The sequence below is a fragment of the Rhipicephalus sanguineus genome, chromosome 4 (assembly GCF_013339695.2).
Source record: "Rhipicephalus sanguineus isolate Rsan-2018 chromosome 4, BIME_Rsan_1.4, whole genome shotgun sequence".
Lineage (NCBI taxonomy): Eukaryota > Metazoa > Arthropoda > Arachnida > Ixodida > Ixodidae > Rhipicephalus > Rhipicephalus sanguineus.
In genome coordinates, this window is record NC_051179.1 from 25996185 (window position 1) to 26012722 (window position 16538).

General features: G+C 48.3%; 1 protein-coding gene across 1 annotated transcript in view; it reads left to right on the plus strand.

Annotated features, from left to right (window-relative positions):
- Positions 1–7925: 7925 nt before the first annotated feature.
- The window catches only part of LOC119389646 (protein yippee-like 2), a 30178-nt gene continuing 21565 nt past the window's right edge, over positions 7926–16538 (plus strand). Inside the window, exon 1 of the mRNA XM_037657002.2 lies at positions 7926–8140. The gene's annotated coding sequence lies outside the window, so the exon portion shown is untranslated. The remainder of the gene's footprint in view (positions 8141–16538) is intronic.

The following is a 16538-nucleotide window of genomic DNA, read 5'->3' on the forward strand; positions in this document are numbered from 1 at the left end:
GCGTCAGTTGCCTGTCGTGCAGTTTTGTGTTCGATCAAAAATGCGCATCTTCGGTGGCGTTGACGCCAGGCTCCGTGCTCGAAGTCACGCTAGGAGGGCGGAATATTCATGGAGCCGCGGACACGAACAACGTGCGCCCGTTAACGGTGAGTGTACTGCTTTCGTAGGTACTAATTATACAGCTTTAGCTGGGCGTCTGCAGCAGCTCTGCGGAAGTTATCTGCCAGCCATTTCCAACAGCAGCCTGCGTCCGCGCGGCTGTTGCGGATGCCGTTATGCGCGTTGCAGTACAAGCTCCCATAAAATGAGCGATGCAAACAATTATCAAGGGTCATCTTTTGCTGATCGCACATTGTGTCTGCACTGCTGAAGGTGCAAGATGTCGTTTGGAGATGCGCTTTAGTTTACTTCATAATAACATTTCTATCAACCATGAGTGTACAGCATGCTTCCGCGCGTGGGAACGTAAAAAAAAGCCCGTCTACAGAACGCTTAGACGCACTATATATTATGGTTTTTCTTGGCTTAAAGACGCTAGTTTGAGGTACAGACATAGTAGGATGCTTCCAGCACGTACGCGTTGTTCACTTAAGTTGGACACGCCTCGCCGGTAAGGTGAAAAAGCGATAGACTTTCGACGGCGCGCGTTGTTGCGGTCGCCGCCGTGCACTTTTTTCCTTGGTTTCTGTTTGCTGTTTTCGTGGTTCGCCAACATCTGCGATGACGCTGTAACAGAATCAAGTGATTTACGTGATTGTGGGAGTTATGTGCGCCAATTATAGCATATGACATGTTTGATCTCGACGTAGACGGCGTCCGCGCGCGCTGCGTGTCGTTCGGGTGCTCGTACTCGAATGTGTTTGCTGAGTATTTAAAGATGGGTTACGTTTGTAAAACATGCGGTCAGTAACCGCTCACGGCGTGCCCCTGGCTGCCGGAGGATGTGCTTGGGTGTCGGAATACGCTGGCGCAAAGAAGTGCTTATTCTGAAACCAAATTTTGAAGCGATTTCTCAGAAAAGATTTGCTTTCATTCGTGCATAGCCAGTGCCGACGCGACGGCGACGTCTTCGACACGCTAGCCGATCAAAACGCGCTGCAAGAGTGACAACTGACTCTTGCAGAAAAGTTAAATATCATTTTCTTATTCTACCTTCCAAAGGGGGTCAAATGAATTACCGAAGAGAGTCGGTTGCCGTGACCCCCTTTTGACCCTTTTTTTTTCTTAAAGTGTAGCACTGTTTCGACTATTAATTTTCCTGAGACCGGTGACGTGTGCAACGCCACCACGAGCAACCTTTTTGCTAATACTAGAGAGATTAAGAGTCCGCCGCGGTGGTGTAGCGGACGGTGCTCGGCTGCTGACCCGAAGGTCGCGTGTACGACCCCGGCCGCGGCGGTCGCATTTCGATGGAGGCGTGGTGGTAGATGCCCGTGTACTGTGCGATGTCAGTGCACGTTAAACACCAGCTGGTCAAAATTTCCGGAGCCCTCCACTGCGGCACGCCTCATAATCATATCGTGGTTTTGGCGCGTTAAACCCAGATATTATTACCAGAGAAAATAAGTGAGCGCTCAGCAACAGTAAATGATTTCGCCAACTAACATAGTGGTGTTCCAGTTTCTACAGTCTACTAATTCTACTTGATCACTGGAGTTGGTAATACTGACGCGTTGTCGTTTCTTTATTATTTTTTTGTAGTTTTGGAGAATTCACTTAATGCTTGCCTTCATGATTTACCTTCAAATTGCTGTTTCGTAAATCAGTGTGGTTAAGGTATTGTTCATCATTCCACGTCCATATTTTCTTCTTGTTCTAAAGCATCGTGTGATTTGTCAGGAAAAATCCTAATTTTTTTTTGTCCTGACTATATCCATCTTGGCCTGTCTCTTACCGGTTTACTTGACTTTATTTCTCTTCAGATTGAGCGCAATTTTCGGCATCACTAATCACTACATTTTACTTTGGCTATAGGGAAAATATTTCACGTTGATACTCCGCAAAGTGCGAAAACTAAAAGGCGAAAATGACATCACAGGACAACCTGTATCTGTGCCAGTTCGTAGTCCGTAGAGGTCGAGCTAATCCGTAAGTTTACTTCTTTCATAATACTTTCTCACGCATCCCAGACTTCTCACATGTACTTAAAAGCGAAAATTGTAGAAAAAAAAGACGCGATCATTCCGTGCGTTACGGCATCTGTCTTGACGTCGTGACAATATGATAAAGAAGTTTTGGCTACCTAAGCACGATGGCTTTGAAGGAACCGAGGGATCGTGAATATCTTAGAAACCCGGAAAAAGATTCACAGTGCCCCTGATGCATTCTCCTAAGACGGCTTGAATACCAAAGCCATCGGGTGCGACTATTTTACATTGCAATTTATATCGCACAAGCGCCGCTTTGCTTTTTCTTTTTCACACGAAGGCCGCAAAGGCAAAGGTAGTGCACAGTTCCGCGCTTTAGCGGTCACTAGGTTTTTTGAGCCAGCCTTTCGTGCTTCGCGTGAGACATAAAAGGCTTCCTTCATAAATTATGAGTTTCTGATGACCTTTTGATCCTTGCGCATAATGAGGTAGGTAGGTAATGAACTTTAAAATATTTAGAGTCCAACGAGGAATCACTGACCCGGGCTAGGCCTCCAGGAGCCGTCGTCCGGGGAACATCGTGCGACGTCCTCGGCGATAGCCCTGGGTCGCTGGACAGCCCAGATTTGGTCCACTAGATGTGGGCTGAGAAGGGCGGCTCGCCACCGCTCAGCCAGTCGTCATGGGGTACACACTCCCTCGTCCGGGTAGTGGCGGCGAATACCGCACTCGCACTGCCAAAGTATGTGCGCCATGTCGGCTGTCTCGTGCCCGCACCACGGACAGCCTTGGGACGGGTGGAGCGACGGACACAGCCTGTTCAGATGCCGGGGATATTCGAATGTGTCAATTTGCAGACGTCTCAGGTCATGCGCCTGAGACCTCTCTAGCTGCTTGTGGGGTGGCGTTTTCCTGTAGTGGCTGAAGATCTCGTGGTACGTGACCATGATGTCTTTGCAGTCCTGTAAGGCTTCGGGGTCTGTTATCATCGTCGCAGAAGAATGTCCTCCAACCTTGGGTGCCTCGCCATCGACGATGTCTCGCACAGCGGTGGCCCTTTCGTCCGCGTCGCGGCGTGTTAGCGGTCTCGCGACGCGGTGGGCGCGCTTGTTGTGGTTCGACGGGAGGTCGGGTCTTTGTTCGTTGCCAAGCTCTCCCACATGCGTGGGGAACCACTTGAGAGATTTGGTGGTGATAGCGCAGGACTTATAGCGCAAAGTCCACGACTCTGGCGTTCAGCATGTGCGCCGCCTCGACGGAGACCCATCCCTTGGTAAAGTTTCGCACCACCGTCTTGGCGTCACTCACGACAAGTGTGTCCTCGTTGCCACTATGGAGTATTGCTAGGGCTATGGCCATTTCTTCTGCCGCCTCGGACGATGGCAGCCTCGCCGGTCCCGTGGCGGTGGTCGACAGGAGCGCATAATGAGATGATGTATTTCCCGTGATCTCGCGTGTGTGTGTGTGTGTGTGTGTGTGTGTGTGTGTGTGTGTGTGTGTGTGTGTGTGTGTGTGTGTGTTTAATGATAGGGCTTGTACATGGACGAAGGAAAAGGACTAGGAGGGAGCGTCACATGGCATTACAGGTCACTTTTCCCGCTTGATGAGGCATATAAGACTTTCGCCTTAATACGAATAACTTTATATGAAGTACACCGATTCAATGTACTAGATACACATTTTTATGGCGTAATGCAGACGTCCATACTGCGTCGTCAACTCGCCATGTCTCAAAAGCGGCGTAATCCAAGGATTAACGCGGCCGCTGGTGTGGCGCACAGAAATCACAATGTGGGACAAGGCCGATCAGCGCTGTGGTTGTGTGCTTCTTCCTCGACGTCGTGATTGTGCGCTGGATTTTCGCTGTGTTCGCCGACAAAAAAAACCTAAGCATTCAATGCTATATTGGTCGAGCAGCGTGCAAGCACAATGCACTTCAGGGGCGAGAAGGGGGGGGGGGGGGAGAAAATTGTCCCTGACATAGCGGCGGAGCATGCTTATGCATGGCTTGACATTTTGTACAAGCTATTCCTACCCGCCCCCCGCTCTTACCTTCGTCATTGTGTCCTGGCCCTTGCGGGAATAAATTTTCGTGGCTGCGGCTCGTTAGCTGACGTGAGTTTTAAACCCCTAGCATAAGTAGTGAAAGTGGAGTAAGCAAATAAGCGCCCCTTACATTTGCTGTTTGGTCAGTCGACGAAAATGAAAAGTTATACGCTAAAAGGTCGTTATTCACTGTTCGTTAATTCGGAAAATCAGATAATTCGGACGTGTTCGCTGGTCGCCGCAAGCTTATGCATTGTTTAATGGTATGAAACTCTTGTTAATTCGGTCATATTTGCCCGCAACCCGGTTATTTCGGACGATCCTCGGTGCGCACCAAGCAATCCGAGGTTCGACTCGGAGTTCGACTCACAGGAGGAAAAACGGCATTCGCGAACAACTCAAACGGCTGCGGTCCTTCATAAAGGCGTGGTCGCCGTCCACGATCTAGCCATAATCACGTTGTTGGCGACAAAGACTTCGACGGCTGCGGCCCACTTGCTTTGTCTTCGATTTTGCTCGACGCACTCGAACTGCGTGGGTGATATATCTATGATCGTGTCCATAGCGCCAGCGGCGACTGCGGGTCAAAACTGCGACAAGCAGTAGTTTCGTTTTCGCCGCGTCGCTTCAGAACTGTGTAGTAGCCATTCATTATTGTGCATTAGCGAGCCAGGTTTATTCAGCAGCGGATGCTCTGCCGAGCAGTTTCGTTTCGACTGTGGGCGCAGACCTCGCACGCGCCTTCGGAATGCGTGGTCGCTATGATCGTGTCTTAATTTAGCAACCGCACTTTCGTTCACAGCGGATGCGGCACTCAGTAGCCTCGTTTTGACTTCGGGCAATGCACGCGCAATGTCACGCAACTCGAACATAGTGGAAGCTGTTGAAGGTGAAGAGATTCAGCCGCAGTGCGCATGCTGGTATAAAATAAGGTTGCGACATTACGATGAACGAACGATAATTTGTCGATCATTTCTCCGGCGCAGAAGTTATCTTCACGTGCGCGTGGTGGCGGTGACGGTACGTAATAAGGGAGGGGGGCAGATCACGTTTAGCGTTAAGACACGGCTGTCTTGAGCCGCGGTCACATTGTGAACGGAGTTGCGAATGAATAAATTTGCGGCATTTGCATTGCTTTTATGCCAGATATGTACCATGAATTTAAGTGGTCATCAAGAAAATGCGAATGCATTGATGTAATAGACACTTGTTTATTGTTTCCTTGATACTTTCGATAATTGGGCATTTGGTTAATTCGAACAAATTTTCCGCGGTCCCGACATCCCATATGACATCCCCTGAGCAATGTATGGGTAGAGGGGCCTTCGTCAGGGAGTTGCATCTGCTTTTAGCCCCTTCATCCCAGACAATGTCTGTCTGAATAAAGTTCAAATAAAAAAAGCAATGAATGCGATAGCAATAAATTGGAATGTAACGCGAAGAACGGAAAGCAGCTCCAAATTGCCAGCGCGTCGCTCGAGCCAAAAGGACGCACGAAAAGAACGCACACAGTACGAGCGCGAACTATCATACGTCACAGCTCGACACTGGAAGCGCACTGCTCAAACATAAAGCAGGACGCACGAAACGAACGAACAGGTACACACAGGCCGAGCGCGAACTTACTGTCCTAGTCGTTACTCATTTCAGTTTGAACAGCGCGCCCCTTTCGCAAACGCGGCCGCTGCAGCGTCGAAGCGACCTTCGTACGCTCTGTCACTTCAGCGACAGAGCTTCCGAGGCAGCGCTGCCATCTGCGTCACCGAAACTGAAACTAGGTTGCACTTGAGTGAGCACACTCTGGAATATTGTCTTGAGTATGAGTTACGCACAAAAGCAACATTTAAACTTAAAACAACCTTTAGAATTTGAGCTATTTAAGATTTTGCTAAAGCAGGTTATAGTCACCACAGAGTTTATGATAGTTACAGCGCGATCTCAACGTTAACAAATGCCGTTCTCGAACGCTATGCACTTTGCGACCAAAACGCATAAAATTAGTTTTGTGATTATACGATAGGTGGCGGCACCATACTACGCACCTGCAAAATTAAGAAGCAGACGACGCAACAGTACTATTTCGGCCGTAAATCTGTGCGTGCAGTTTGGACAGTTGCGCGGGTGATGTTGTTTTGGTATTATACAAATGCAAGAGAACCTAACTTTACTTCAGTCACACCGTTAACAAACAACGTGCGTGCGATGTTTGGAGGGCCGCTCCATTCTCAATTCGCCACGGAGCGAGAACACGTGCACACGAAACAAAGGCCGAGCTTTCAATGTCGTAACAACGCATTTCGTTCGTGAAGCTCTCGTGTCGCAGGATGATGTTAACAGCAGCGGACGCAATCGGTTCAACTCTCGACTCAGAAACGATTTACGCAAAGGTTGCGACGTGAAGTTCTTGCACAAGGGGATGGCTTTCTCAGAAAAAGGAGGATAGAACGATTATGATGGAACACGAGGAAAAGAAAGAAAGAAAGATACCACCCGTGTTGGCTGCTCAATGAAAGAACGCCGTTCATAGCGCGTTCAAAAAAAAAAAAAAATAAGCATAACCTGGGAGCGGCCACACGGGTTTTCGTGAATGGCGCCGCGCACGATGCACAAGCTCGGCCGTGCGGGAAACGCAACGCGCTTCCAAAGAACAGTTTCTTTTCTTGTTACCCTCCGTGGCGTGCACCTATACACCCCGCTCCCATACTTGGTCTTGCATTGAGTGCGCTCCGACAAAAGAGGAAGTACGCGCAAGGCGATTCACGGTTCGTGAAGCGGTCGCGGACGGGTGGGTTGCCAGGGCTCTTATAAAGAAGGTGGGAAAGAGAGGTGGGGGGATAAGGTGTAGCGGAAGAAACAGGAAATGCGTACAGTGTACGCACCCGGGACTTCGGGGCGCGGGCTCTGTTTCACCGTACTTGGAAACCAGGAGGGGAAGTGAGGATGAAGCGAACCGATTATAGAAACAAGTGACACGAAATAAGCAAAAAGCGATGAGAAAGCAATTATATATGGGTGCGACTTCGCGCGGTGGCAACGAAAAAGCCACCAGCCCACCCCTAGTTCCTTTTTTTACGCTGCCCGAACGCGGTGGGCGCGAACATTGAACTCTCCTCCTGGAGACGGAAAAGGGTCTTTCCCGAAACTACATGCACACACACGCGCACACACCTCGATGGGCACCCCGCATGCCACCCCGCAACAGAGAAAGCGCGGCTTTTCGGGTGCGCATTCCCCACAGCCTTCGACGCAGAGGAGGGTCCTTTCCCGCGAACCATGACTCGTCAACTGGTTCGTTCCCCCTTAACGCTAACTGCACTCAAAAGAAAACAACTTGTTTGAATTCTCCGAAAAATCAGGCGCTCCCAGCCAGCCGATCGGAGCCCACGGAGCTCCAAAACCCCTTCAGCTTGCGCCAGTCGCGCCACTACGCGTATACAGTCGCTTCAAAAACAAACAATATTAAAAGACCAAACGTAAGTATTTCTTAGCTTTCGCGTCACCTATGAATAATTTTTTAAAACAATTTTTTCAATTTTTATATAAAATATTACACATTTTAGTTTTATTTGAAGAACATAGATGGCAGCACAATATGTTAGTGGTCTCAAATGATTGAGAAACTGCGGTGAGTTACGAAGTTGTGTTTCGCGACTAGGAAGCGCGATTTCCCGCGCGGCAAAGGCCTGCCCCGCGAAAGCGGCCCTTTCGCCCGAGGGCCAATGCCCTGCTCTGCGACGGGCCGAGAGCACCCAGCGGCCGCTCCGATTGGCTGCTCCCGCCCGTAGCGTCGCCGAGGTCGCTGTTTGTTGCCTGCGCCGAGCGGTCTCGCTTTTGACACGCATCTGCGCAATCGCTCCTGGCGTAAGGAACAGCTGGTTGTCGCCTCGCGACCAAAACAACGCAGTGTGTCTCGCTCCAAGTAAACGGTCTTTGTCAGTGCCCAAATCGCCCGGATACGCCGAATCGCCGAGCGACCACTCATGGATTTACACTCGGACGAGTGGCTGGTAAGCAAGAGCTGCGCGGCCAGCCGAGCGATCTCTGTTTACGCGATGGATCCAAGTGCCACCAGCGCAGGGCTCTTTGTTTGGCTTTGCTGCTGACCTTTGTCTCGAGGGTTCGAACTGCATCTTCGATGGTCGTTGCGATCGAGTGGCCGAGCTCGAAGCTTATGCGGTTACCCGGGGTGCCCGAGTCGCGCCACATTTCGGGCCCACCGTCGCTCGAATCTCAGAGGCGAAAAAGACCGTTCACTGCGAAGGATGGCCATTTCGCGTTTTTCTTTGTTTTGTAATATCTGCAGTCTGCCCTCTGCTGTATTGTATTCTATGCCCGGGCCGCATACGACGATTGGGGGGAACCCGTTTGGCCGGCAGGCCGCGAGGTTCCGTACCTCACGACGGCTCCCCCAGCGCGCAGCAGTGCTTTGTTGCGGTTCCTGATATCTGCGTATTATGCAAACGTAATTACGCGCCCGCTGTATACGTGAGCCTTTGCATGGAGCTGGCCGATTTTCGAACTGATTTCGGTTCCGTTCCTGACCACTCGGCCAAACGACACATTTCCGTGTTGGAAGCTGCCGTCTAATTTTGGTCTTCGCTTGGCGCGAAGCACATAAAGAAAGGAAGTCGCGTCTTGCGAAGACTCGGCGCGCGACCGTCCTTTGTGCGACGCAAATTTTGCTGAGCTCGATCGAGGTCCGCCACAAATCCGCGACGCACTTTGTGTATCAGCTTTGGCTAATAGCACGAGCGGTGTTTTTTGCTTTCTGGGCAGCACTTTTTGCCCGATAGATAAGCACCGATCTCTGTTTCGGAGACGTTTCCTTCCCGTGAACGCTGGCGCGTTGTGCTAGCGCGCCTTTGTTGCTAAGTGCTTACTTTGCTTTTCGTGACTGCCCATTTGTGGTGATGTCGGAGAAATGACCACGCAGCCCGACCGTACCGGGGTTTAGGCGACCGATCTTGAAGGTGTGCTCGTTTCCGATCTGTTTCCAAGTCGAGGCGGAAACGAAGTGCGCTCGCGTTCGTCCATCAGCTGACGCTCGCGAGAGCGGGCTTCGCCGCCTTGTGGTGTGCGCTGCCTTCTTTGTGAAGGTGTTCTCATTGTGTCACCTGGCAGCCGATACCTGTACGAGTCGGTGGGCGTTCAGAGGTGACAGAATAAACACGGGAAGTCGCCGCAACGACTCGCTGAACCTGAGCGACGTAGCGTGAAGTTTGGATACGCGTTTTCGTTATCGGCCGATGCTGCTGAGCATCGCTGGCATCGCTTCCCGCTTGGCGGGCGATAAACTCTGCGCGTCGCAGTTTCCGTTCGACTAGAGGCGGCTCCGCGACCTTTGTTCTCGGTAACTTCGCAAGGTGCCCACGCTGCGCTGAGCCGAGTAAAAATAAAATTAAAAAGATCACTACACTCCGTTCCTCGTATTTATTTTTACGTGCTCCGTTGCCTAGGCCTAATGGTTTCGCTCGTGCTACTTCTCACAGGTAGCATGCAACGCGCGCGCGCGCGTGGTTTTCGTTTTGTGTGTCGCCCTTCTTTTTACCCAGAATCGGGTTGCACCTGATGCCAGAGGTTGTGACATGACGAAGTGCTCAGCGTATTGCGGCACTGCGTGGATCGTGACGTCGAGCCTGCCCGCATGCTGTGCATCTAGACTCGACCGAGACGCGATTCCTTTATTTTTTTCTTTGGTTTGCAAGCGCCGCCCGCCAACATGCATGGCGCGCCAACCCTCTCTCCCTCCCTAAACTACTACTACTGTTGCGAACTTGTGTCCGTGATGTAACCTTCGGTGAATATCAGACGTGCCAAGGGGAAAAACTTATTGCCGTTATCCGTTTGGTTACCGCGTTTCGTTCACGTTTTGGAGAAGGGCGGCTGGTAGATCGCAGTTATAAAATGCGCGACACGCGCATGCAGTAACAAATGCGCACATTTGGCGCGTCGTGCCCGCAAGATGAGCAGCTGACTTGGTGGGGAGGCAGGCAGACCCCCCGTCGCGGTCTTTTGTTGCCCAGAGACCCCAAGACGCGACCACGCGACGCTCCTCCCAGCGGTTGAACGTAATCGCGGGCACGTGTGCCTCGGCCGCAGCACAAGAGGAGGAAGACGCTCGTAGCAACAAAAATCTTGTGCAACATCGCGAGGACGGCGTTTCAGCTAGTGTAGATGCGCGCGTTCACTGAGCACGTGGTACTGTGCTCGTGCGCGCGCGCGCCAGCCGTGGCGTGCTGCAACGGTGGGTCCCGGGCTCGTTTCCTGGGAAGCGGCGAGGTTGCCTCGTGTTTACTTTAGGCACATCGCGCCCGCAAACCCGTTACTGTCAACGGATGTGCACGCCATGATGTCATGCAGAAACATCGTCTGGGCCTGCGCGGTTCCCATGGCAGCTGCGTGCATCCGAATGACCCGACGGCACCTGTACAGTGTGGAGAGAACATCGTTAAATAAGACCTATCGTTTAATTCGAACAGTGCATTGACTGTCGTGTACGCAGTGCTTTCTGCGCGATTACTTTTGCTTGTTTTTGTTTGGGTACCGTTCAGGTCGTTTGCAAAACTGATTGAATTAATTGATTAGTGTTTTATGGCACAAGGGCATCTAGGCCGAATACGTGCCGCGAAGTTTCTGTTTATCATTGACCAAAGTTACAAAATAATTAAAACGATGATTTAAAATGCCTCGGGCTCGTTTTGCAAAACTGCACATGATAAGACTGCGGTGGTCGTTATATGAAGTTCATTTTCTCGCAGAATTTCTTTGGGAATTTTGAGTCGTGCCACGTGGGAAGGAATTTGTCGCGTTTTTGTCCCGATGTCGCTTGCTCGAGTGAAAGGAGCCGAGATCGCACATGGAGGACACCTTCTCCGCCATGGCTTTTGTGAACACAGCTGCCCTCGCACAATATTCGATACCATTAGTACTTGTAGGGCAATAGGGCGGTTCTTGCGGCTTTGCGTCACTACTTATCGAACCGCGTGGCGATTTCATCAATTGATTTCGCCATCGATGAGAAATCCCGTAACATCGATCGACACGTGCATTGCGGTTAGCTTTTTAAACTAGTTGCAAAACTGAGCTCGCAAACGTGCTATTGCGTATCCTCTTTTATTTAAACTATAGTAATATGGCAGTGTGCAATGTATCGTGTCAGCTCGCAGGATTATCGGCGTGTTCATCCTTTGTTCCGTCATCAAGGTCGTGAAGATTGGCGAAGCTGATAACGTCGGTGACAACGACGCATCGCACTTCCTGTATCCGAGTCTGGCCTTGGTAGATCCGGAGGGAATATATTCCCGTGCTTTTCTATTTGGCCATTTTTCATGCCAGCTCTGGTCGTCGTCATATGTGCATCGGAGAAAACATGCCAAGAGAGAGGCCTTGAAATGGACGCTGAAGCTAGGCCCGTCTTATAAACAGAAGTTGTTTGTATTGGCTAAAGACGGCAGTTCGGGAGCGGGCTGGCTGTCTTAATGTTGGCAATTGTTTTTTTGCTACGCTCAAGGGTCTGTGACCAATCTCGAACACTGCTGGTCATCTTTTCGAGTGGAAGTTCTCAGCGCGAGGCTCTCTTTGGCACTGTTCAAGTGCTTTATTCTCTGACAGGGTGTAGACAGTATGCAGAATCTTGCTTTCCCCCTGTATGCAAGACTTTTTTTGATAAACTTCACTGCGGCATTTGTGCCGATTTTGCATTGTTCCAGAATAAACACTTCTGTTTTGGTCCTCGACTCTGAACGTCATTGTCAGCTTTATCTGCGGTCCTCTGGCTAGCATACCTATTCTTGGTTGGTGTGTAATCTCGAGTTGCGTTTTCAGTGTATGCTGCATAGTGGTACTGGGACATGCAAGATAACGAACGGAGGAGGGGGAGGGGGTCAAGTATGCGGTGCTTAATATGTTGCATTTTATCAACACTCGCATGTGCCATTGCATAAAAGGAACAATTTCCAACATGGCGCCGAATACATCCCAGAAAAGTAACCTGTAGCACATTTTCTATTGAGAGACCGTTAATTTTCCTGAGAAGCAGTACAGGGCCGGTATAAATTTGTGGCTATGTATTATGCTCGATTCTATGTTAGCCTTATCATCCGCCACTTATGCCTGGCTCATCCCATTGCCGTGGGCAGGCTGTCGCTTGGACCGCTAGCCGGGCACAAAGAACATTAAAAATGCACCTGAAAATGCATCACTATACAATATACAGGTACACATATAGCAGGGCTGCATGAAAAAAACACGAAGAAAGGCAAGTACACAGGATGAGTGCAAACTTCAACTGTAATTCAGAAAGCAGCCCAATATGAATACGCATCATCTCGACACGTGGCTATAAAAAAGATAAAGGCTTCAATAATTGTCAGAGACACTGCCATGAAAAGAATTATCTTTGTTCCGTGTGTGTGTGTGATTCTTTTTTTTTTCTTTTTTGCCTCCCAGCCAAATGATGGAAAAATCAAGCAAAGGAAACACTCGAGGTCTAAAGCCAAGGAACAGACATTGACAATAGGGATATATGGAACAACAGTGGACTTTTTTACATACCAAACCTAACTCGGCATTGGCATGCGTCGACTGTGCATGTAGTAATAAGACCAGTGCATGTAATGCCCTACATTAACCACGTGTCACACAATGTGAAAAATGTTGCCTCTACCGTAACGGGATAAGAAAGTTTTTTTCCTCTCCGTGCAAGTTGGCCAAAGTTTGTGCAATGATGCACAAAAAAAAGACGCATGTCCTGTGGCAAACGGCACGTTGATCCCTCCACTTAGTGTGTAACAGGTGTGGTGTACAGAATACCCCCCCGTCCTGTGGTAGTTGCAACATACAGGACAGACTGGATGCTGCTTCAAAGAAAGGGCGCAGGAGCTTAGACCAGCTGTTCATTCCAACACGGGTGGCCGCCTAGATATGCACTGTAGGCGATGCGGGTGTAAACCGAGTCATCTTGTACAGATCTAAGGACAGACTGGAAAGGGATGTAGTAGAAGTCTTCATCATTGCTAGTACTGACAAATGCATAAGCGTGCCTTCTCTAACATTGCGTCCTAAGGAGCTGCAATTTTTAGACGGTTTTGTATAACCAACCCAGTGTTCCTACTTGACAGCACTTTTTACCAGCTTCCAGCATCTGCGCATGCCAGTGCCGAGTTAGGTTTAGTGTGTAAAAAAGCCCATTATTGTTGTTCTGTTTATCCCTATTGTCAAGGTTTGTTGTTTGGCTTTTGATATGGAGTGTTTCCTGCGCTTGCCTTTTCAGTCATTTGGCTGGTAGGCAAAAAAAAAGATAATTCTTATCATGGCAGTGTCCCTGACAAAGATTGTAAACGAGCCTTTTGATACTGAATCTTTTTTTATAGGCGCGTGTCGAGGTGTGTATCCATATTGGGCTGCTTTGGCTTTCTGAAGTGCAGTTGAAGTTTGCACCAGATCTGTGTACTTGCCTTTCTTCGTCAGTGTCTTTTAGGAGCTTGCTCGCCAAGCTTCTTATGCTCGCGCCTTGTCCTCACCTACGTGACCGTCGGCGCGGCGGCACAAACCACGCTCGGCGCAGCTGCGCTCTCTCTCGTGATTTCAAGAATGCTCACTAGATGGCGCCGCCGCTCAAGGCGGCACACACCACGCTCGGCGCAAGCGCGACTGCTCGAGGGCCGCACCTCTCGTTTCGCTGGCTTCCTTTCTCTTCGCCGGGAGCTCACTAAGTGAACACTCATCGTTGCCGCTCCGCAGCATGAACGGCAGCGCCGCGACGGGCTCGCAACGCAGCAGCAGCTTGGGAAGATCTCGCCGTGCCAATAACCAGCCAACACATGATGTCACGTTACGCTCTCCGATGCGTATCGTACGACTGCAAACATCCCACCACAATCAGGGGCACCTGTATCGATGTTGCCTTCTCGAACTTTCCATTGCGTCCCATCATCGATGATCCCTTGGCAACATACTTTACTGATCATAAAGCAATCATCTTTAAAGGGAAACGAGTCCCCAAGCTCATCGAGGGACGCCCCTTCTTGTACTTTGTAAAAGAACATCTCTTGTGTATATGTAATGCATATAGTTCATCCATCATAAAGCAATCATCTTTAAAGGGAAACCAGTCCCCGAACTCATCGAGGGACGCCCTTCTTGAACTTGGTAAAACAACATCTCTTGTGTATATGTAATGTTTCTAGTTATTCGAAATGTATATATACTTCATCAAAATGTATATAGAGCATCCAGCCTTACATTAATAAACATTGTTTATGTAATGCATATATAACAACGTTGTCACGTTTATATACAATGGTAGAGGAATGTGTTTGAACTTGGTAAAACAACATCTTTTGTGTATATATAATTTTTATAGTTCATCCAAATCTCTATATACTTCATCAAAATGTATATAGTGCATCCAACCGTAAATTAATAAGCATTTTGGATGTAATGTATGTATAACAACGTTTTCACGTCTATATATGATGGTAGAGGAATGTGCACGGAGCATTCGCGGGTTACCCGATCATCTCCGAGCAAGCTCCTCTAACATCATTCACTTCGTGGATATGGCGGTGAATTTTTTTTGCGTAGCCCTGCTTTATGTGTTCAAGAATGCACCAACTAGCCCAAACAAGAGATATACTGCAAAATACATGCCCCGACTGGAACTGCCTGCCTTGCATCATTTTAATCCACGATTCCAGTAGCTTCATAACTCGGTTCAAGGCTTTTTGGCAATATACGGTGCATGCGTATGTGTTTCCATTCTATGGCTTCTTTGAAAAGCATTCACACTTTAAAAGTATGATTTAATTTATTCAAAGTACCCTAAATAAAAGTTTCACCAGGATTGACTGCTAAACTACCTTTTGGATGGGCCCTTCAGTTTCCAAATAATGCTATGCGTTGAAAATAGTTTTCACTCGTGCATTGTGCCTTCAGCATCATAGGTTTGAAATCCTGAATTTTTCAGCAAGCCGCTCCTAAAGTTTTCCTACCGCAAATATTTAGTACTGGTCAGAATGAGGAACTGTTTTATGTGACTATGCTAACATCGAAGCAAACACAAATGCGTCAGTCTCGTTAACATTTTTGACAAACAATTGGCTGTATTAGTGTATTTGTTAATTATGCATACAATCAAGAAATTATTGTAGAAGGATTTAGTCACAACCTAAAATTGGCATATTGTTGAGATATTCCTTTTTACAAACAGCGACCGCTTGAAACACCAAATCAAATTACCGACAAATTTATCTATTTCGGTACTCTCAGGTCCCAAAAAGTAGTTGCAGATGTGGTCTGGGGGTACAGTGGATCATATATACATGCAATAAAAAAAAAAAAAACGCTCATGTTAATCATCTTTAGAGAGCTGGTTTGATCAGAAGCCAATCACTCAATCAATCAGTTTTTATTGTGACATAAAAAGATGGTTACAGAGCATAAAATATACAGATGAAGGTCCCAAAGTACAACACTGCAACGGGATCCTCGGTTATGGTTACAAATAAATAAAAGAAGGATTAGCAGCTGTTTGCACAGTAAAAACAAAACAAGCAATACACAAACTAGAATGAAAAACGAAAAAGGCATAGAACCGAAAACAAATAATCTGATAGATAAATACAGTATAAAACAACACAAATATGGTACAACTACAGAAAAGGCCAATCAAAAATTTAACTAGTATTCTTTTAATGAAATTTTGCCCTTCTGTGACACATTTAAAATATTGACCCAAGTCAGTATTTTAAATGTGTGCGCTAAAGAAACTTCTTTTATCTTCAGAACTTTCTTTAGCATGGGCACTGCCTGAAAAGAGGGAATAGTCTTGATTTGAATGAGGATGCCTTACTGTTCTAATTCGGCATTCATTTCTCTTGTAGCTCATCTACAATACTAGTTAGTTGTAGTTGAAAATTACATCAAGGACAAAGTGCGAGAGCATGCGTTCTGCCGACGGCACTGATTGGAAGACTCGTTTTTGAGGGGTCTAAAGATCTCGTCAACATTGGACACTGTGCGACGTGCTTCGTGCGTCCTTGTCCCGTGACTTGTGCTCAGTCAGGAGAGATTTGTCATGGACCTTGGGACTTCTTAATCTCAGACAGCTGATTGGTCCTTTCTTTTTTTTATCTCTACCTTGTCTACCAGGCGGGGATGCTGAGGCTTTCTTCTGTCCAGTGTATGAGGCGCGTTCGTTGTTAAGGGAGAGCTGACTGTCGGATGTGGCTAGCGGGATTTCGCAGACGGGGAGAACCCTTCTTTGTCCTTAGAAGGTCTAGCTGATGCAGGACATGTTTATAGCCTCATTGTAAGTATGCATATTTATTGGTCCTCTATGGGGTCGTGCACGAGAAATGTAAAATGTCGGTGCTCCTAGCTGTCTTTTTGGCTTTGACAGAGTCT